The sequence below is a fragment of the Pteropus medius genome, unplaced genomic scaffold (assembly GCF_902729225.1).
Source record: "Pteropus medius unplaced genomic scaffold, Ma_sr-lr_union100, whole genome shotgun sequence".
Taxonomy (NCBI): Eukaryota; Metazoa; Chordata; class Mammalia; order Chiroptera; family Pteropodidae; genus Pteropus; species Pteropus medius.
This window is the reverse complement of record NW_024354875.1, coordinates 40,899,689-40,923,361: the sequence shown is the minus strand read 5'-3', so window position 1 is coordinate 40,923,361 and position 23,673 is coordinate 40,899,689. Positions and strand designations below refer to the sequence as shown.

At 35.1% G+C, this 23,673-nt stretch overlaps 1 long non-coding RNA gene across 1 annotated transcript in view; it reads right to left on the bottom strand.

Annotated features, from left to right (window-relative positions):
* Positions 1–18,442, bottom strand: part of LOC120596797 (uncharacterized) — a 43,534-nt gene extending 25,092 nt beyond the window's left edge. Inside the window, exon 1 of the long non-coding RNA XR_005651234.1 lies at positions 18,360–18,442. This is a non-coding gene — a long non-coding RNA (uncharacterized LOC120596797). The remainder of the gene's footprint in view (positions 1–18,359) is intronic.
* Between the last annotated feature and the right edge of the window lie 5,231 nt (positions 18,443–23,673).

Sequence of the window (23,673 nt, the reverse complement as noted above, 5' to 3'; positions counted from 1 at the left end):
TCACTGGCCCTACAAAAATAGGGGACAGACCAAATTTGGCCCACAGTCCAAGTATTCCAAATGCTGCTTTGAATAGTAATTTAAGATACTGGGTCTTATTTAATAGAAAGCAAATATCAGTTTATAAAAAACATTGCTTTAATAATTGAAACATAAAATGGAAACATTGTGCAGGTACTACTGATAACCTGTCCCATATCCCCTTGGTCCACCTCTGAGTTCCACAGTTTCTCTATAAACTGATAGACTGATCTAATTTGGCTCTAACATCTTATACTATTCGAAGATTCTATGATTTTAAGAATGATTCTTAACCTGGATGAGCTTCAAAGGTTCTATAATATTTTAGAGATTAGGTGCAAAACTTTTTGCCTGTGTTTATTTTTGTATTTCTGTGGAGAGCATCCATAGCCTCATAAATTTCTCTAAGGGGTCTGTGACCCATAAAGGTTAAGAACGAAATTCTATAATAAACAATTCTTAATGATTTTATCATAGGTCTAAATCTTTAATCACCTATTTTTCTCTTCCATAGTATTAAGGAATGCAAGGATTGATTTTTCACGGTTGACAGCAGTTCTTCCTAAGGCTGCGTAATTCTGATAGGTACAAGAAGTAGGCAAGGAAGAGACTGAATTCAGTTAATTATGATACATTAAGAGGACACAAACTTCCTGGCAATCAATCTGGCACTTTTCTTAAGTACTATTTTTTTTAATCCCTAATTAGTATAGCTCAGCAAATATCACTACATATTGAGGAAGTAACTGAGCAAATGAAAATTGCATAAGGAGAAGAGTCCTTTATATTCTCTTCTCCCCCCACTCCCCTTATATTCTCTTATTTCTTATCTTTTTTTTGGATACAGAGCCACTGCCAATGAAATGCCTAAGATAAAGAATTGGTATAGACCTATCCTCCTGTAGATTTCTTAAGCTAGGGCCATATAAATCAAATGGGATTACTTTATCTGCAGCAAAGAATTCTGTAGAGATATACTGAACCTATAAAAGATGGCAGAACCTGGCCAAGATCTGTCTTTTAGGTAATAAATTCTACTACCATCTGACTCTGCTTTCAGAGTTTTCTCTATTTTTATTTTAGGGCAAGGTATGTGGATTTGTCTACAATATTTAAAGAATTTTGGTTTATAAGGATCCAAAGTTTGCTGCCTTAGATAAAGTATGACCATTTTGGCATTGTGCATGTGTGAAAGAATGAGAAAAAGAATGAGAACAATTAAACGTGTGTAATATAAAATTCAATCTAAAACACAAGTCATATGAAAAGGTGACATTTGAAGAGATGAGGAACAAGCCATGTGGACATTTAGAATATGGAATAAAGATATATACCTTAAAAAATAAAATAAAATAAAACACAAGTCAGACATTAAACCACGCAGAAATAATGATGTATAATTTTCTAATGATAGCTACCATGTATGAGAACTTACTAAATGCCAGATATGACAAATTCAGATAGATGATAGATAGATAGATAGATAGATAGATAGATAGATAGATAGATAGATAGATAGACAGACAGATAGACAGACAGACAGATGATAGATAGATAGACAGACAGACAGACAGACAGATAGATAGAGGATATAGGTCAATCTACAGATGCAATCAAACTCCACAATAATTATCTGAGCTAGGAACAATATTTCCATCCCCATTTTAAAAATTAAGGCTTAGAGAGTGAAAATAATTTACACAAGGCTATAAAACTAAAAACACCAAAACAAAGATTTGAACCCAGGTCTCTCTAGTGCCAAAATTTATCTTTATCCCCACAATATAGTACTGCATTACATGTTATAACAGTCTAACTAAGAAATGTTGGGAGGATTTGAATCTCTGCACTGAGAATATCGAAGTCACCAAAGAAAATTTTGGAAAGTAGTTGGAGTTGATAATCTGACCTGGAACAGTTTTAACTTTCAATAAGTTTAGGACATCACAGGCCTCTGTGCTATGCCTACCAACTGGGAGTTTGAAGTGTTCATCACCAAAAGAGGCCAGAGCTTCGTGGGAGGTACAAAGACACATTTAGCTTTGAAAAAGACAATAAAGGTTGGCTTCTGTCAAAGGCAGGAGTCTGAGTCCATCAAAAATATCTGAGGGCAAGAAGCTGCCATCTACTGCTCAATGACTAAAAAGGCTGAGCTGAGAACCTGGCCTAGAAGAAGTAAAGATTCTAACTTATACCTCATTTTGACAATTAACTATAAACTCCATGTAGATTAATAGAACAACTCAAAGAAAAATGGGTCAAGGGTGAGAGTAACACTTTCAAGGCCTAGAACCATATGGAGCAAAGATAGTAAATGAATGTCAGCCCATATTCTACAGGGGATATTTTCCGGAGAAAGGGTGGGAAATGGCATACAGGAAAATGCTTCTGTATTAGTAAAGACATTTTTAGTTTTAAACCAAAGAAACTGACTAAACTCAGTCTACCTTGCAAAAAAATACTGACCATATAACGGAACACTCCAAGAATAAATCTAGCTTCAACTATAGCTGTAGAGAGGTGATTAGAGGTTGCCAGAAAACTTTTTCTCCGTCTCAATTCTCTTTTCCTCTGTGTAAACTTGATCCTGGGGTAGACAATCCCTGTCTGTAATGTCAAGGTGGCCACCAGAAACTGCAGGCTTTCAAGGTCCTAAAACATCATAACCCCAAAGAACATGAAAGATTGTTCCTTGAGAGTTCTGACAAGCTGGGATCTGACCTGGCTTAGATCATGTGACCATCCCTGAACCAATCAGTGTGGCTTGATGAAGTAGGTAACATGTGGAGTAATTGTATGTTCTCCCCTGGCCCTGTTTTGAGAAGAGTGGGGTTTGAAATCAAGCCCACCCAATCACAGGGAATAGGAGGAATAGTTTCCTATAGAAAAGGATGCTGGGTGGAAAAAAAAAATGAAAATAGAAACAGTGCATTAAAGACTATAGCAGGACTTGCAGTTTATGTATAGGTTAAAACACAGTGCAGCCTGGAGCTGGAGGCACACATGTGAGGTGTCAGGGAATAAAGAGTCACACTTCAAGCAGTTAAATATTTGTTGAATATTTACTACTATATTTCACTGATTCTAAGATACACACTTTTCACATTTTAACAACTCAGATATTAGAATGTTGCTTAAAGTAAATGATATCCGATAATTGTTGGCCAGGGACAGCTGTGATATAGTTTTCAAAGTCTACACAGAACTCGGCAATAATTCCTCATATTTTCATCTTTTCTATTGAGTTATGTGCATTGTTAATACTATATTTGTAGAGTTCAATTGTAGTTTAAAATATCTTCAAAAAGATTAAACTATGATCCGCCATTGAAATTAATGTCATTATATATGCAGAAAAAGAATCTGTGTGACAGGGCATATATTTAATATTAATGAAGCACATCTTCATGGCTGAGAGAATCATTGCAATTTCATATTTTCTTGCAAAGTAACACCAAGAGCTTTTTGACACTTAAGAAAGGATGACACCTACAAGCAGTTAAAGCTGTATTACATTTTTTCCAATATATATGAAAAGCATTCTTTCACATGCCAAGAAATACCTTTAAGACAGTGTATTTAAGTAGTCAAAAATAACTCTTTTAATAAATATCAATCAAAGTAAATTATAATTCCGATTAAAGCAGTAACAAGTCACTTAAATAAGTGGTAGCATTTGTTAGTAGTACATAAAATAATGTCTCATTTTAAAATCAATAACAATAGATTTGATTAAATAAAGTATATAACAAGCACGGAGGTCGGTATCAAAAATACAAGAGAAGTAATTCATGGACCCTATATTGGAGGTGTGTGTTTTAAGTAGGGTGTGGTAGAAAAGGGTATCAAAACAACGTTCACTAAGCCAGAAATTTCCCTCACCTATCACCCACCCATTATATTCTGACCCAATCTCCGTCTCAGAGGTATTATGGAAATAACATTTATGAGAATATTTGCAGTATTATAAATTAATAAATGTACTGAATATAAAGTATTTACTTGCCTTGGAAACTCTAATACTCCAAACATTTAAGCCAAAAATCTTAGAGTCACCCCAGACTCTTCTCAGTCTCTCACACCCCACATCCAATCCATCAGAAAAGCTTTAGCTTCAAAATATATCCAAAGAATCTGACTATACTGCTACCACTTTAATCCAACCCACCATCATCTCTTAACTGGAGTACTACAAGACCCAGCCCCCTGCTTCTGTCCTTACTCACTCACCTCACACTCATGGTCTATTTTCAACACAAAGCCAAAGTGATCCTCTTAAGAACAATGTAGATTATGACATGCCTGTGCCAGAAATCCTGAAATGGCCTACCATTTCACTCAGAATAATAGCCAAAGTCTCTTTGATGGCCTACAAGGCCCTAAATGACTGACCCCATGTTACCTCTCTGACCTCTACTATTGTTATCCTTTTCAATTACTTCACTTCAACTTCCAGGCCTCCTTGATGTTCTTTGAACACACCAGGCATGCTCCTGCTTCCAGCCTTTGCTCCTGCTCTTCCCTCTGTTGAACGTTCTTCTGCGAGATAACTGCTTAGCCAATTCTCTCACCTCCTTTCAATCTTTACTCAAATATCATCTTGCCAATGAAGCCTCACCCAATTACTCTAATGCCGACTGAAATTATACCCTTTCCTTTGCTTTCCCAGACTCCTCCTGCACAATGATCTAACTTCTCTTTTTACCATAGCATTTATCTGTTTCTAACACACTACATATTTTGTTGATTTGTTATATTTATTGCTTATTGCTTCATTCCCCACCTCTACCCTCCCATGAATCTAAGCTCCCTGAGGGCTATCTTTTTTGTTCACTGTTGTACTCTAGCACTTAAAACAGTGATTGGCAAATAAGGAGAACTTCCATAAAAACTTGCATAATGAATAAATGGGTGATTTTTACTAGTCCAAACATGAATATAAATGCATGTGTGTAAAACATTTAGAATGAGCAGAGAGGACATAAGCTAAAAATCCTCTGAAATCAAAAAGGAAATTCTATCTTGAGAGAGTACCCAGCAGAAAATTACATATAGAACCTATTGTACTAAGTCCAGAAAGGCAGATAGAAGGGGAGATAGAGAAAACAGTATCTCTACCTTGGGTGAAGGGCAAGTCTGCTGGCATCGATGGCCCAAGCTTTTGGCCTTAATGCCTCCAAGATATACCCAATTAAATAAATAAAAGCTTCCAATAAGTTCCTCTAAAAATAAGCAAACTCAAGAACATCTTTAATTCCCCCACTCCTCACCCCTAACCACCAACCTCACTTTATGGGCTATAAGAAATGTCCCAGCAAAATGCTAATTTTCCAAAATAGAACCCAGAGCTGTGTACCCAAAGCTGATATCTCTCAATCCTGTCAAAATGAAGCCTATGATTTGCTCACGGACACACAGGCAACATAAGCGAGCTAGCAACAATCAAATCATATACCCTACTTTCTCTCCCTCCTTACTCCCTTTATGTTTTATACAACGAATAAAGTGAAAAAAGGAGAGACAATGATAAAACTACTTGGAAAACCATTAAACTACTTTTCGCTTTCAGTTCTATCCATACCTGTTTTTAGAGTAAAACTTCTCTGCAGAAATAAAGGTTTTGAAATAATATCCGAAATCCAATAAAAGTGCATGTCATGGAAAGCTGAATACCTGAAGGTTCAAACTACTTTGCCTCCAGGACCGCAAATTGTCTTTCTGACCCAGGCATCTTATCTCTCAGTTTTCTCTCTTCTCACTTAAATTGGGAAGGCCACTACAAGACAACACAATTTCTCCTAACATTTTGCCCCCAGCTCACCTGCAGAAACCCCGCCCAACCTTCAAAGCCTAGCTCCAACTCCAAATCCCTTGGGAAGACTACAGCACCTGGCTTGTTTCTTTCTTCCAACATGTTCCTTGTTCTCTTTCCTCTTCAAATACATTATGTGTGTGCTTGATATAATTTTCCAAAACAGACTTAAGTATCTTCCTTATCTTTGCATCTCAGAAGCACACTCTGAATAATAGCCCTGAACTGGTGAGCTGTAGAGGCCATACCATGAAGGAAGCACACTTGGAAATGCATGAAGATGGTTCCAAGAAAATAAAAGGATCTGAAGTATTTTATAATGCCCTCATTTATATCCCACTGGTACCTTTGCATATTTACAAACTAGTAGATTTTTCAAAAATTAAAAAAAAGTATTTACACGATTATTATTATTATTATGATTATTATTATTTTGCTCTATCTTAGTAGCTCTTGGAAAAAATGGTTGTATTTTTAACCCAGAAGAATTCAATTACTCTGTTTTTTCAGAGAAACTTGGGAAAGTAAGTAAATGCACTTTGCCTCTATGCCAGAGGTTTCACCAGAGGCGTCAGAGGAGGAATGTGAGACTGTTGCCAATACCTGAGATGGCACTACCAGCAATGAGCACACTTCAGTACAAGGAGAGGAACCATTCAGAAGTGAAAGAGCTCAGTTAATAGGTAACTCTATAATTTAATGCCCAAACCAAGGCATTTCTAAGGGTGAAGAAAAGCACCATTAACCATTACACCAGGCAGCAGATGTTAACTGAAACTGTCCCAGGCAAACCAGAACCTGTGACAATCCTACAAACAAGTCAGTGAACCTGAAGACTCAGGACACAGCAAGAGAGAGACCACTGTAGTTCTAGGTAGCTTAGAATAAATCCCCTGACAAAACTGCCTGTTGAAAGAGCTAGTGAGCATTCTACCACCTCCAGAAAGCTCAACAGGAAAAGATAAAGTGCTATAAATGTTATGTGGAACATCCTAAACACCACTGCATTACAAGAGTGGAAGCTGCTAGAAGATGTTTCTATTCATCAAAATCCACCTCCTACTGTTATCATCAACCATTGGGACCAGCAGCAACCTGCCAGGTTGAAGAGAACTTATTCCTTGCAGTCTCTGTCTTCTCTGCCAGCAGGCAGAGCTAATGACTGAGGGGAAATGAAGCAAGTCTCCGTTTTCTACCACAATTAATGAAGAAAAGAATCACAGGAATACAAAAATGTTGACACTAGAAGGGACCTTAGAGACAATCTGATACAGCTTCCCAATTTATAAATGAGGTAATATAGCTCATTGAGAACAAATAAAACATTTTATGTAACTAGAAGAGAAAAAAATTATGATTTAATTTACTCATTCTTTTATTTAATAAACATGTATTGAGTACTCCAAATGTATCAAGCACTAGGATAAGCACTGGTGGGTAAAAAGATAAATAAGACATAGTCCTGCCCATGAGGATCTATATATTATAGTCTAAATGTGCTAATAATAATAATATTTCAAAACCTGGTTGTTGAGTATATCATGAGACTACTGTGTTAATACCACTTGAGAATTCTAGCCAAGTGACAAAAAGAAAAGGATTCTTAATTGGGAGAATGTTGGTAAACACTGCCACTATATGGTAACTTTACTGAGAATGCTAGCAGTGAAAAAGGATTAATAATAAATCCTCTTCTATTCGTCTTCCTTCTCTATTCCTTCTTGCTCCACATTTATTCATCATCACATACAAAGACATGAGAATCAAATTGAAGCCTACAATTTTCTTGTGTATTTATTGTAAATGTTGAAGGTAAAAATACACATTTCTAGATTTCCCAGAATCCTGAAGAAAACAAATCTAACTTAATTATTCTCAGGTCTTTCTTTTCTACCTATAAAACAAATGAGCTCCCAAAACCACACTAATGATATGGTGGCCAAGACATGGAAACAACCAAAGTGCCATTCAATAGATGCTTGGATAAAGAAGATGTGGTACATATATACGATGGAATATTACTCAGCCATAAGAAAAGATGAAATATTGTCATTTGAGACAATATGGCTGGATCTTGAGATTATCATGCTAAACAAAATAAGTCAGACAGAAAAAGTTGAGAACCATACGACTTCACTCATACATAGGCTATAAAACTGAAAGCAACAAATGAACGAGACAGAGAATCATGGACAGGGACAACAGTTTAGTGGTTACCAGAGGGAAATGGAGGGTAGATAAGGGTAATGGGGGTCAAATATATGGTGACAGAAGGAAATTTAACTTTGGATGGTGAACACACAATGCAATATACATATGACGTATTACTGAATTGTACACTTGAAACCTATGTAATTTTATTAACCAATGTCACCCCAATAAATTTAATTTTTAAAAAATCACACTAATGAATCTTTACCATTTATTCATAGAATGTCATCACATAGAAAGATAAAGATGATCACTACATGATATTAATTTAATTAGAAGATCTTCCTAATTCATTCATTCTTTATAGAACTTATCATAACAATCAAGGAGCATTCTAAATATTTTGTTAAGAAAAGAGGATTTGGGGCTTAAATGGAACCAGTACCTAGAAACGATTTCAGTACAACCCAAACCAGACATTACTTGAACCCATAAATATTGGTTATTTTTCATAGATGTCCATTTTAATTATTGAATAAAATGATTTACCATATCAGTTAAGCATCAGAACCCAACACATAAAAAGTTTTGTTGCTAAGGACCATATCTGTAATGTGAAAATTTCTTTTTTTCTCCCCTGTAGAGGTTCATTTCTCACTATTGCTAAATCCAATTTTTATTCAACAGTTTCATTAGACTTCCATATTCAAATATATGGGAACTCTCATTGAATACTCATAAAAATAAATGTTTTTTCATGTACCTGTTAACGGCTTAAATATATTGTATCAATTACAATAATAAACTATGACAAGTTTTCACAGCTTTAAATATTTTCAACCTACATTGGGTGTGATGGTTTGTATTATGTGAATGCCATCTTAAATGAGGATGAGATGAGTTAAAATATATCAGAAACCTTCATACCTCCCGATTAGAATGGTTTCTTTATAGTACAAAAGGTATTTTAATACAGTCTAATGCTGAAAATATCTGAATTTCCACTAGTTCATAACAGTGCTGAAAAAAAGAAAAAAAGAAAAGAAAAAGACATTAATTAAAATATAATTATCAAGTCTATATAGTGCGATTAAGCATAGAAGAAAAGGCGAATAATTCTTGTTAGTGGTTCCTATACAAATTTGGGACTTCAAAGATTGCAGATGATGAGAAAAATTCTAAATTATAAAACAAAATAAACTCTTTATTTCACTTCATAACCATATATTAAAAGGTCACCAACCTAGACTGAGACTCTAAAATATGCTTATCTTGATTTAGCACTAGTCTTCATGCAAAACCATGGAACCCTGTCATAGAAACACGCTCGCCTCACACTTAGCATATTCATTCACTAGAGTGAAGTAAAACATAGCACAAGTTTTACAAATGTGGGTTTTTTATGTCATACATATGTGGACAAAATTCTGGTTTTGTGATTTGGGGCAAGTTAGCCCAAGTTTTTAAGCACCAGTTTCCTCACTTCGTAGAGTTGTTGAAGGATAAAATGAAAGACAGTATGTTAACTCCTTATAATTATTACTTAGTAATAGAAACTTATCAAGCATCATCGTGGTAGGCGAAATAATGACCCTCCAAACTATTTGCAAAAAAATATATACCTGGTAAAGGACTGTTATTCAAAATAATCAGAGAACTTTTAAAACAAAACAATAAGAAAACAAACGACCCAATTAAAAAAATAGACAAAAGACTTTGACACCTCACCAAAAAAGATATACAGATGGAAAAACAAGCATATGAAAAGATGCTCTACATCCACTTCTTAATTCCTAGAACCTGCATATTTTTCATGTTATGTGGCAAAAAGGAATTAAGGTTGACAAACAGCTGGCTTTAAAATATGCAGGTTATCCTGGATTCTCCTGGTGGGCTCAATGTAATCACTAGGATCTTTAGCAGTGGAGGAGGGAGGCAGGACACTCACAGTCAGAGTGAGATGTGACTGTGAAAGAATAGCCATAGAAATTTCATGTTTCTGGCTTTAAAAATGAAGGAGGGTAAATTATATAAATGTCTAACCACTATGCTGTACACCCGAAACTAATATAAAATAATATTAAATGTCGACTCTAATTGAAAAATTAAAGTAAATGGAAATGAAGGAGGAGATCTTGAGCTAAGCAATGTAGACATCATCTTGAAGGTGGAAAAGATAAGGGCAAGGATTCTCCCCTAGAGCCTCCAGGAAGGAATACAACTCTTCTCATAGCTTGACTTTAGCCTAGTGAGATCTGTGTCAGACTTCTAACCTACAGAACTGTAAGATAGTAAATTTGGGTTGTATTAAGCCAATAAATTTGAGGTAATTTGTTACAGCAATAATAGAAAATTAATGCCATTCCTATATGGCAAGAGCTCTGCTGGGTGCTAGAGATAATGAGATGAGCAAGACACTCTATAGATATATTTTCCTCTTGATAAATCTCATGTTATAATCCTGGAACAACTCATTATAGTATGTGATATCATTGGTGTTGCTATGAAAATTTTTTTACCTATAGTCTAGACAAGTAAGATAATTTATTAAAACAAATCTGTGACATTTTACAGACCTATATCTTGCTCCCCTTCTACACAGGGTAAAGAACTGGAAGCAGAAACTTTGGCGTAGATGAAGCTTTGGGCAGAGATGACAAGTTGCCTGCCAAAATTCTGTTTCCTTCCTTCCCTGTTACATGATTGGTGTAGTAACATTTCTAGCTAAAAACCTAAAGTTTTAAGCTTTTCTCGCAGAAAAGGGTATCAAATGAGATGTAAGCTGAAGTCTTAAGGTATAATTACTGGAAAAGTTCTCTTATGGAGATTATTTATCTAGCAGACACCCTTATTCCCTTTCTCCTTTATCCGACCTGAAATAAAATAGTAATTCTGTACTACTTGATAAAAGAAACCAATGAAGATATCAACCAAGGATAGAAACCAAGAGAGAACTCAAGGATAAAAATCATGAATTAAGGGATGGGGAGCAGAAAGATCGAAGGAGCCTGGGGTAACAGGGTGTTGTATGAACACTGAATTGCCTGCCTCTGGAATTCTTTTACATGAGAAAAGATAAATTCTTAACTCAATAAGCCAGCCAAAAGTGATCCCTTATACTTGACCTAATGTTTCTTTCTCTAATTTTCTAAGTGAGGTTTCTTTAAAAATCAGTCATAATTTAACACTAAAAAGAAGCCACTTAATGGTGCTGGACACCCACATGCAAATATATACATATATATGAATAGATATACAGACTTTACAACCTTCACAAAAAGTAACAAAAAGTGGGTCACAGATCAAAATATAAAACACAAAACTATAAAACTCCTGGAAGATAATATAAAAGAAAACCTAGATGACCTTGGGAATGGTGATGCCTTCTTAGACACAACACCAAAGACATGATCTGTGGAAGAAATTATTGATAAACTGAACTTCGTTAAAATCAAAAATGTTTGCTCTGCTGTAGATGCTGTCAAGAGAATGAAAAGACAAGCCACAGACTGTGAGAAACTATTTGCAAAAAATATACCTGGTAAAGGATTATTATCCAAAATATACAAGAACTTCTAAAACAATACAATAAGTAAACAAACAACCCAGTTTTAAAAAATGAGCCAAAGACTTTTGACACCAAAAAAGATATGGTGAATAAGCATATGAAAAGATGGCAAATAAGCATATGAAAAGATGTTCTACATCACCTGTCATCAGAAAAAAAATGCAAATTAAAACAGCTCTACACATCAATTAGAATGGGCAAAATCCAAAACACTGCAATACCGACTGCTGGCAATGATGTGGAGCAATAGGAGCTCTCATTCATTGGTGGTGGGAATGAAAAATGTCACGGCCACTTTGGAAGACAGATTGGAAATTTCTTACGAACTAAACATACCCTTATTGCACTACCCAGCAATTGTGCTCTTTAGTATTTACCCAAAGGAGCTGAAATTTTATGTCCACACAAACCCTGCCCATGGATGTTTATAGCAGCTTTATTCACAATTGCCAAAACTTGGAAGCAATCAAGACATCTTCCAGTAGGTGAATGGATAAACTGTAGTATGTCCAAACAATGTCATATTATTCAGTGGTAAAAAGAAATGATCTATAAAGCCATGAAAAGACATCGAGAAACCTTAGTTGCATATTATTAAGTGAATGAAGCCATTCTGAAAAGGCTACATACTGTATGATTCCAATTATATGACATTCTGGAAAAGGCAAAACTATGGAGACAGTAAAAAAAATCAGTGGTTTCCAAGGATTAGGAAGGAGGGAAGGGTGAATAAGGTGAATAAAGAGGTTTTTAGCACTGTTTAACTGCTCTGTATGATATTATACTGGTAGACGCATGTCGTTATAAATATGTCCAAGCCCACGGAATATATAAAACCAAGAGTAAACCCTAATGTAAACTATATACTTTGGGTGATAATGATGTGTCAGTGTAGGTTCATCAGTTGTAAAAAAACATATCACTCTAGTTGATAATAAAGAAGGCTATGGGTGTGTTGGGGAGAAGGGGTACAAGGCGTATATGTTTGGCTCAATTTTTTGCCTTCTTTTTTCTCAGTTTATGTCATTACATATACACTTTTTAAGAATTTAATTTTTGAGCAGTTTTAGGTTTACAGCAAAATTGAAAACCACCATTTCTTCCATGGATCCTTTTTTTGGTATTGTATCTAAAAAGTCATGTCATATCCAAAGCCATCTAGGTTTTCACCTTTTTGATCTTCTAGGAGTTTTATAATTTGGCATTTTACCTTTAAGTCTGTGATCTATTTTTAGTTAATTTTTGTGAAGAATGTAAGGTCTATGTGTAGATTCACATTTTTGTATGTGGACGTTCAACTGTTTTAGCACTATTTGTGAAACATTATCTTTGTTCCATCGCATTGCCTTTGCTCCTTTGCCAAAGATCAGTTGACTATTTTAATATGGGCCTATTTCTGGGCTCTCTATTCTGCTCCATTTACCTATTTGTCTAGTCTTGCCTGAATACCACACTGTCTTGATTATTGTAGCTTTACAGTTAAGTCTTAAAGTAGTCTCAGATCTTCATTTGTCTTTTCTGCGATATTATGCTGGCTATTCTGGGTCTTATGTTTCTTCATATAAACTTTAGAATTGGTTTGTTAATAACAACAAAGTAATTTTCTGGGATTTTGATGGGAATTGCATTGTGTATATAGATCAAGTTGGAAAGAATTGACATTTTGACAATATTGAGTCTTTCTATCCATGATCATAGAATATTTTTCCATTTGTTTAGTTCTACCTCAGTTTCATTCATCAGAGTTTTGTAGTTTTCCTTACACAAATCATGTACATATTTTGTTAGATTTATACCTAAGTATTTAATTTGAGAGGGGTGCTAATGTAAATGGCAATGTAGTTTTCATTTCTTCTTCAATTCTCAGACATTTGGATATAGATATGAGTTTATGAGCTATTTTATTTTTCTTCTAAGAAACTTCTTTTAACATATCTTTAAAAGCAAGTCTACTGACAATAAATTCCATTAATTTTTGTTTGCCTGAGAAAATCTTTATTTCACCTCCACTCTTACAGGATGATTTCACAGGGTACATAATACTAGGTTGGTGGGTTTTTGTTCTCAATGCTTTAAATATTTCACTTTATTCTCTTCTTGCTTGCATGGTTTCTGAGAAGTTGGAGGTAATTCTTACCTTTGTTCCTCTGTAGCCAATATGTTTTTTCCTCTGGCTTCTCTCAGGATTTTTTTTTCTTTGTCTTTGATTGTCTATAGTTTGAAAATTGTTTTAGCCTATGTTGCCTGTGCTTTTCAACTTTGGAAGTCTCAACTGAAATATACTCAAGCTCAGAGATTCTTTTCTCAGCCACATCATCTACTAATGAGTCTATCGAAGACATTCTTCACTTATGTTGCAGTGTTTTTCATCTCTAGCATTTCTTTTTGGTTCTTTCTTGAGATTTCCATTGCTCTGCTTACATTGCCAAACTGTTGTTGCATGTCATCTACTTTATCCATTAGAGCCCTTAGCATATTATTCGTAGTTGTTTTCAATTTCCAGTCTGATAATTCTAACATTCTTGCCATGTCTGGTTCTGATGCTTGCTCTATCTCTTTAAATTGTGTTTTTTGCCTTCTGGTATGCCTTGTAATTTTTTCTTAATAACCAGATGCAATGTACTGAGTAAAGGGAAGGGCTGTCAAAAGGCCTTTAGTGATGCGGTGGTAAGATGTGGGGAAAGCAAAAGCATTCTACAGTCACATAATTAAGTCTCAACCTTTTAAAGAGCCTGTGCCTCTGGCCTGTGAACTTCACAAGTGCTTCTCAGTTTGTTTCTCCCCCTCACACCCCTCTAGGTGGACAAGATGACTAAAGTGGGCCAGAGTTTTGTGTTTCCCTTCTATCACATGGAAAGCTACACCCCACTGGAATGGTTAGTTCCCTTCTCTCAGGTAAGTTAGGCTTTGGTAAAACCTGAGCAGGCTAGTCTCCGTTAACTAGCTTTCCCTGAAAGCAGGAAAAAGTATGCCAGTATATTTCAAAATGGTTACTTTTCCCCTCCCACTGCCAGAAGGGTGAGAGATTTTTTTTTTCCACTAATATTTGCTATGAGAACCATTGGTGAAATTCCTTGAAGTAAAACTCACAAAAATGTGCCTCCCCCCACTCCCCCATGACTGGGTTGCCCTGGAATTTTTAACTCTCAGACTTGTCCACACTGAGCTTTTAGCAATTCATCGATTACAGTTCAGGTTTTCCTACTAGTTCTCATGACAGTTGCCTTTTGTGAGTCTTTGTTCTAGTCAGGCATGACTCCTCGTATTTATTTGCCTGTCTGCTTCTCCAGTCTTGGAGCAGTGGTTTACACTGTGTCCTCGCCTCTCTTATGATTCCTAGGAGAGCTGTTGATTTTCCATTCTGTTCAGATTTTTACTTGTGATTTGGAAAGAGTAGCAAATTCCAAGATCCTAATATGTGGAACAGGAAACTAAAAGTCACTTCTACTCAATTTTGCTCTAAATCTAAAGCTGTTCTAAAAAATAAAGACTATGAATAATAATTTTTTAAAGAGGCCACTAGCTCCTATGAAATTTCTGAGACCTGATAGTATAAACTGACTTCCATTTAACCTAGACTCCTGAGCCTCCAGAACTCTTAATTTCAAAAAATAATTAAAGCTAAGCAGGATTTGGCCTGGTTAGTGCTTGGATGAGAGACCACCTAGGAAGACCAGGTGCTGTAGGAGTAAAAAATAAAAAATAAGGGATTGTAAGCTGACAAGGTCCTTGCAATCTGTGAGGTCAACCAAGGGTCGCCTTGCCTAAGAAAAATAAAAATAAAATAAAAATTAAAAAATAACAATAATGAGTATTCTCATAAATATCTATTCACAAATGTAACCATTTTAAAGTGTCTGAACTACGTTTTTGTGTCTGAACAGAGTAGTAACAATGAAGAATATATACTATTTCCTTGCGGGGAACCATAATGAACTACTAAATAGGCTTCATAATGCTGCTGCTTATAAGCTTTGGGAAGTATTAAGCCTTTTCTGTTTACATAGAAATTCTAAACGCTAATAGAGAACATGGATGCCAATTTTATAGGATCCCAGATTTCTACCCATAACAGTGTTCTAGCATGGAGGCCTGAATATTTTCCATCATAGCAACTCTATATGTGCTTTAAAAAATCATTATAATCAGTTCATAATAAGATACTGAGGAATGGCCAGAGGCAAGGAAAAAAAGCATGGGCTTCAAAAATAGCTTTAAGAAACCTGAACCATAAAGTAGACTTCTGTATAACCTTTTCTCCTAGATTTGTTTCTTGTTAGAAACAAAGATCTATGATGAAAAGCAGTGATCTTGCACAGAATTCCTCCTCTCCTGCAGATATACTCTCCAAGGATAATCTCTTAATTTTTTCTATTTCTAGGTGTTTTGGTAGTTATCTCTATATTGTCTAAGAAGTTCATTTCTTTTTACCATCTTGATTTATTAACTTTAGATAACATCTGTTGACTGCTATCGTTATAAAATGTAAGAATCGATTTCATTTACCTTGCTATCTCTTCCCCTTCACCTCTTCCAGTGTTGGATATTAATTTGTTATTTTTAGCTTTTGTATTGGTTAACCATTAACTATAAACACCATACTAAACGCACACTTCTCATTACAGGGACTTTCCATAGAAGCTCTGGAACATACTTTGTAACGTAAGCACATTAACACCAACACATATTTTTCTCTCCTTCTTATTAGATTGATTCTAAGAGATGGAAATCAATAAGTACAATCACAATGACTATGCAAATATGCTCTAATGTTATGCTAGAAGTACATTCTCCTCTCCAGGTCCCATTACATGAATAACATATACACATATATATCCTAAAAGAACCAAGTCAACATTTATTAGCAAGTCACTGATAGATAAAGATATAAAAGAGGAATATATGTGTTCCTGTACAAAAACAACTATGATCCAGGTAGAAAACTACGAGATCTCAAAAATATTCAGTATGTTGTGAATGCTGACACATACTCCTTTTTTAAGTAATTGGCGTTTTAATTATTAGAGTTCATTTAGTCATGAAAGAAATATTCAAGTGCCTACCATATATCACATATGGCATTGGGCACTTGAGAAAAATTGTTGAGCCAAAATAAACATGGTGCTATGAAGACTATTGGAAAAGGTATGTTATAAGAACCTAGTAGAATTAGAAATGATTTAGTCTTAGAAGAGTCATGACAAACTTGGGAATGTGAGAATTCTGATGAGATTTAAATCTCATCTTTGTAGGGAGAGAAATAGCAGAATAGCATTGAAGATAGTGTCCTGAGCAGAGCAAACAACACACCCAAAAACCTTACTTTTGCCCTTTAGATAAATAGGGAAAACACCATGTGGAACCCATAACACAAGGGAAAATGCTCTTTTTTCACCACTCTTCATTCTTTTTCAAAACCTTGAATGCTCTTGTAAACTTTATTGTTTCTGTATGGCCCGTTTCCTAGTAATAGCATTTTTTCGATGATAATTTGGACTCGATAAAGTCAATTAAGTGATTGATTTTTTAATGTAATAGAATAGATTCAAACCAAAAAATGTTAGTCTGCATTATATATAATAATGGAAAGTGTTGTTTCTGAAGCTTTTGTTTTAGTTATACACGCACACATCAAGAGTCAATGTGGAAAACACATTTCTTACTTATTGTCATAGTCGAAAACATAGGTGAAACAGTGTTCTAGAAACCTGCATGCCAGAAAAGTCAACAATATTGCCAAAAGAGTATTTTTTTCCAGAGTGTATATGATTAAATTTATTTGCAATTTTCATCATCATCAAGCACTGGGAAATGCATACATGCGGTCTTTCAGCCCCCATTGAGCCATATAAGAATGGGCCTTGGGCCTAGAACACTTCTTTGCTAAGAGATAGAATCCTCACAGCCTGTTCTGGGTTTATCACCTTCTATGAAAGTATCTTTCCTTGTTTCAGATCCAATGTGCATTCCTCTGTTATACTTAAGTACATGTGTCAATGGTCTTCAGGTGTGTCGCCTGGTTTCTGTATTTCAGACCCCACAGGGGAGGGGTAAATATACTTCCACTGCAGTAGAAAGTGAGGTGTGTACAGCTACACTGCCTGTATTGGCTGGCTGCAGAGTAGATCCACTAGCCATGGGGTACCCACACATTGCAAGGAGCTAGATCATGTTGGCTCTCTCTCTTCTCTTGCTATAAGTAAACACTACACTGTTTGAGCTTGGTATGCATGTTGTCTGTTCTGAGCAACTCCCATTTTTACACTGGTTTCTTCCCTAGGTGGCACTTACCTGCCTTTTAAACCTTGACTGCGCAAGCCTGGCCACTCAGTGAACAGTGAAACATCAAGAACACCATCAAATAAGATTCAGTAATTGACTATTCAACTTGTAGAATCTGGACAGCTTCGAGCCTTGTTAAGACAGGAATCTATAAAGGGTGCAACTTCCTCATTGCACATATTTCAAACATATGAATCTTGACTAGAACAGGTAGATAGGGTTCACCAGATCAGATATTTATCTATAATAATACTTAAAGTAGTTATTAAATTTGCAAAGTTGAATCACATTCAATGATATGCCCTTTAACATTCAGATTCGTAAAATAAAATATAAAGAATATACAACAGTTCTATGTCAGAATCCAGTTTTGACTCACTAAGGAACTGTCAATAACCTAATGTGTGTGGTAAAAAAAATAATTCTGATCAATTTTCAATCTTCTTATCCATGGCCTACATTGAATAAGTTTCTGAAGTGGAAAGACTTTAATCAACTGGCAAACACTATTCATTAAACACCTACCATATCAATCAGGGAACGACCTTTCACAAACTAATGAAAGTATGCCATAAGCCAAGGAGAATGATTAATCCAAGTCCATGCATCTGAAATTTTAAAAGAAGAAGAAGAAAATAAGCATAAACATTGCTTCCTACCTCAAAAGACTTAAAAATTAAAATTAGTAAAAACTAGTAAAGAAGGAGAATTTTCTGCAATATGGAAAATTGATTGTAAGGAAACCATGCTAGGCAAAAAGAATAAGGATGAATATTCAAGTTTCCCATAGTAGTGAAATTTTTTTCCTAAAGGTTTACATCAGCAATATTTAGCTTTTCCTACTTCTAGAAAGTTTTTTTTTTTTACCTAATGTCTTTGCTTACAACACTCTAAAATTGGTATTCATTTTGTGAAAATAACAGTTGTTTAAATATATCACAATCTAAATCAGAAGACTGTAAGAGGAAAAATTATCACCTAAGAATCTGGGTTGAGCAGGTTTTGAAAACTCACAGTCATCCCTCAGGAAAAAGCAGGGTAATTTAACTGGAAAGGATGATGGTTGAAAGGGAGATCAATATGTAATTTTAGCTAAATCACTTCCCTATTGTCCTTTGGGCCAATGCCAAAGAAGCTCTCTGCCTAGCTTGGGACATTGGGTCAAACCAGAAACACTGGTTTGCACCTGAAAGAGAAAATGAAGCCAGTACAGACAGTATACTGAGACAGTCTGAGATTCCATTAGAGTGTCAGCCATGAATAAGGTGAGATGCAATTTCTATAGCTATTAGATAGTTTCACCATCCCCAAGTCTCCCTGGGCAACTTCATTGATGCATTTATGATGAAACTTCTCATTTTCTGTTGTTTTCTCACTTGGACCTTAAAGTAAATTCATCTTTTATCAGTTCCACACTTCATTGAGTGTCATGATTTGGAAGAGATAATAAAATACCGGCTAGTGCTGCCCCCAGAGAGGACACTGAACCTTCCTTCATTTCAGGAGACTGTACTTACGGGAATTGATTTACCTGCCAAGACCACTGTCTATAAAGAAAAAAATCATCCTGAAGTAAAGCAGAGCCAGAAAATTAGGAGCCATTGTCTAAATGTAGACACTGTCCTCAAAGACTGGGAGGGACAAGGACAAAGTATCATCGAATTCCGAGAAGCCAGTCTAAATAATCGTTATCACCAATTTATCCTCAAATTTTATTTTTATTTTAAAATATTTTTCCAATGTTGATTTTGTCCTTCATATCTAGGCAATAGCATTCACATTATTTAAAATCCCATAGATTCTCTGGAGGAAAAAAATAACATTTAGAAATAAGTCTCTTGAAGATCATTGTTCATATTACGGGAAAGTGTGTGTGTGTGTGTGTGTGTGTGTGTGTGTGTGTGTGTGTGTGTGTGTGTGTGTGTGTGTACAAAGTCAGGGATGTCATTATCTAAGAACTTAACCACCAAAGTAGCTGTACCTTCGACCTTGGGACATATCTTTAAATCCAAAACTTTTAGCCCTAGCACTGCAATGATTACTCTCTTTCAAATTTGCTCTACCACACACACCCCAAAAGTGGTTTCTTCTATATCGAGAAAAGTTTTCCAAATCAACATATTTTGATTGCTAGGCAATGATTTTTATCTTTTAATATAAATATTAGGAAAATATAGTGGAAGATAGGGAAAAAAAATGGACAAAACTGTAGAACTTAGAGTGAAGACATTCAACCCATCAGCCTATCCATCATGTAAAAATTTTATGAAGTCAGTTATCTTCAGCAGATGCCACAAAGGAGAAACGGTTATTATAGGATTATTTTATGGTTTATTTTTAGTTAACATTAAAATTTGCTGAATATCATGATTATCTCTGAATGCAAATTTAAAATAGCCTTTCATAACCAGTAAATGAATCCAGAATGTTAAATTCCTAAGTAATAAAAAGAGTTCGTGTTCCTTGGGTAACTTGTATAGAAGATGTTGGTTGCATCCCTTTCTCTTTCCTAATTTCTAATATCTCCTCTGATATCTACTCCTAAACCATACAGCTCATGAACTTGAAGAGAAATTGATCATACTCACAGTTTCAAGGAGGCCCTGCATTTTCCAACATCTTTTAGCTTCCTTGTTCAGGAAACTAGACCTAAGCCAATCAGCCCACAGCATTCCTTTGGTTGCAGATTATTGATCAAATGATTAGGTTAGTGAGATGTGAGGAGAAGTTTACTGGACAAAATGGAAGGAAAGTCCCTGACTTAAGAGAAAAGCATATAAGACAGCCTATGTATGTTGTATATGGATGTCCATTGCTGCAGGATCTTGTTACAAGACTGAGATGAAATCAACACAAAAAGGATGAAAATGCCAAGAATATCTCAGCCAATCAGACCAAGTTCTAGTTAAACTAGATCTAGGTGCCGCTCCACCTATGGATACTTTTAGTTCCTTGAAGACCTGTTTGAGTTGGGTTTTCTATTACTTTGACTTAAAATGGTCTAACACATAAAATTAACAGGGTTCTTTTTCTTAATTAAGACAGCTATATAACTAATCACGTTTTACTTTTTGCTGCCAGGAATTTAGGGTCAAATTTCAAATCCAGCTGCAAAAATTACATAAGCCTTGTGGCCTGCACTTTTAGTATCATCTTAACAAGATCCAATTTTCTCACCTATTTTTCTAATTTTTTCTGGCCACGGTTATTATATTCACTTGTATTACTTTTTTCCTTTTAATTTTTAATTTTTATTATAAGCCACCAACAGATTATTTGCAGAATAAATTGAGGTACAAATAAATTAATAAGGTAAAATAAAATGGATTAACACAAAATAAGTGGAATTTTTTCAGAAGGCCCATGGTACAAACACTAGCAAGGAAATTTAAAGAAATGATTAAAGATATTTTACAAATCAAAAACTTTTTCTTGAAGAAAGTTATGTTATTTTCCAGATAAATGGAACTCGTTGTTATATTTTTATGCAATCAACCAGAAGAAAAACAGGAATTGGTTTTATATGATTTTTGATGATCTAAATAGAATTCAAATTGCAAAGTAAGAGAATTGATAGCTTAACAATTACTGCAAAGTACCCCATGTTATGCAGCTCATTTTATTTTTTCTGACTCAGGACATTTCCTTCATTAATCTAATTAATTTGTACTAAAATATGTCACCCTCATTGCGTTAAATTTTACATTAAAATTGTTTGACTACTTGCCAGAGAATGTTTTCTCTAGAATTGAGTTTATGGAATAAATACATATTGCCTAATAAATATTGTTCACCATTTTGACAGGCATTTGCTTTCTTTCCATAAGTATCCATAGCATGGAGATCACAATGCATTTCACACCTGAAAATGTATGTATGTATGTATGTATGTATGTATGTGTGTGTGTGTGTGTGTGTGCGTATATATATATATATGCATTATATATATATCATTATATATATATATATATATATATATATATAAATGTGTGTGTGTGTGTCTGTATGTGTATGTATAAATTTACAGTAAGCCTGATGGAAAAGCAGTCAACTCTGCTTGGTTTTTTCTCTCCTTCTTTATGATTATAAACCTAATTGTATTTCTATAAGACCTAACTCTTAAAAAGCAAAACAGACTTTTAACCAGACAGGTGGGAAATGCTTGTTAATCTATGTAAGGACTAACAATTATAGTTTCCTTTAAAAAAAAATTAATGGAGAAAAACATTGATTTCTTTTAGCACATTAAAGGCTTACAAATTACAGAATGATTGACTTGATTTTAGGAATACAGGAAAGTGCATTGAAGAAGGACAAAATGAAGAGCTCGTTGCTCCCTGAGAACTTCATTGCATATTACTTTCATCGCTAAGACTCTCTTTGGGAGCTTTATGTGTAAAGTGGTTTATGTGGGAGTAAGGCTATTGTTGCAAAGGACTGGAAGTCTGGTGTGGGCAAATCACAACATACGCCATGTAAAGGCTTCTGTGTAGGCAAAAACACAAACCTCTCTTTAAACAGATTATTTTTAAAATTTAAATGACTTGAACAAAGCAAATAATGCAAGCAAGACTCTAGGAGCGGGGCAAAGCTCAGTTTGAGGCCTCCATACTTTAGACCAAAAGTCTCAAATTAGATTTCTTATGGAAAGAACAGGAATGCAGGAGAAGCTGTTCTCCATATGCCCTGAATTCCAAAGCAGAATTTCTTCACTCCCATTGCCTGAAGGACCTACATACCTCTCTCTGGCCTCAGAAATACTGATAACTTTTTAAGTATTATGGTATTTACATGCGGCATCCATTCACGCATTTTCTTGCTCGTATTTTTATGTTAGATTCACTGCAGTAGGTATCCATTATTTAATAAAACAAATTAAGAAGAAATCAAACTGATAAAAACTTTCAGACTCATGCAGAGCAGAGATTATGCTTTAGTGACTCGCTATGAATTCATGCATATGGGTATTTATAAGAACTAGTAATTTCAATTGTGCACTTTAGTGTGTAGGCTTTTATGGAAGAAAAAATGTCGATAAAAATGTTACACGGGAACTCTAAGACCTAAGAGTTAATGTGCACTTTATTCTTATCTTGCAATTTCTTCCAATTTGGCCCTAAATCCCTAACAATGACTTTAAATGCTTTCAAGAAAAATACAAAAATATTGACAACTTTCTGAATTTCTGCCCTCAGAGTCTATGCCATTGATTGTTTATTCCCAAGTCTTATGCAACTATAATCACAGAATGCCACAGAAGACAGAACTGACTTCTGAGTCAGACAGCCCTGGATTAGTATTCCAGCACAGTATTCTTACTGTGCTGCTTATCCACTCTAAGCCTCAGCCACCTCATCTATGAAACGGATTATTACAAGTACCCATTTTGTAGGGCTGCTAGAAGCTTTAGTGAGACAATGCGTGTGTAGCAGCATTGTCTGACACAGCGGGTGCTCAGTAAATGTTCCTTCCTTCCTCCATATCCCTTTTGCAATGCCTAAACTATCATGACCAAGGCAAAACTACATATTAGGGCATAGAACCTTTCATGTAAATGGGATTTATAATTATGATTGCCATGGTTTTAGTATCAAATGTGTCTAGATATATCCTAGGTCCCTGCATGCCCACCATTAGTTTTCACCTAATTCCTACTATCACCATTGGACTTTCTGCTTCTGTTCTGACTCAACATGTTTTCTCAGATGAAAATGGAGCATTGCGTATTTCCTAGGACTGACATTCAACCTACCTCTTGCCAATTATTTCTCCAAAGTGGCAGAGAAATTTAGCCCTCCCTTTCACATTCTTACTACTCCAAATAAACAAATTTCCTAAA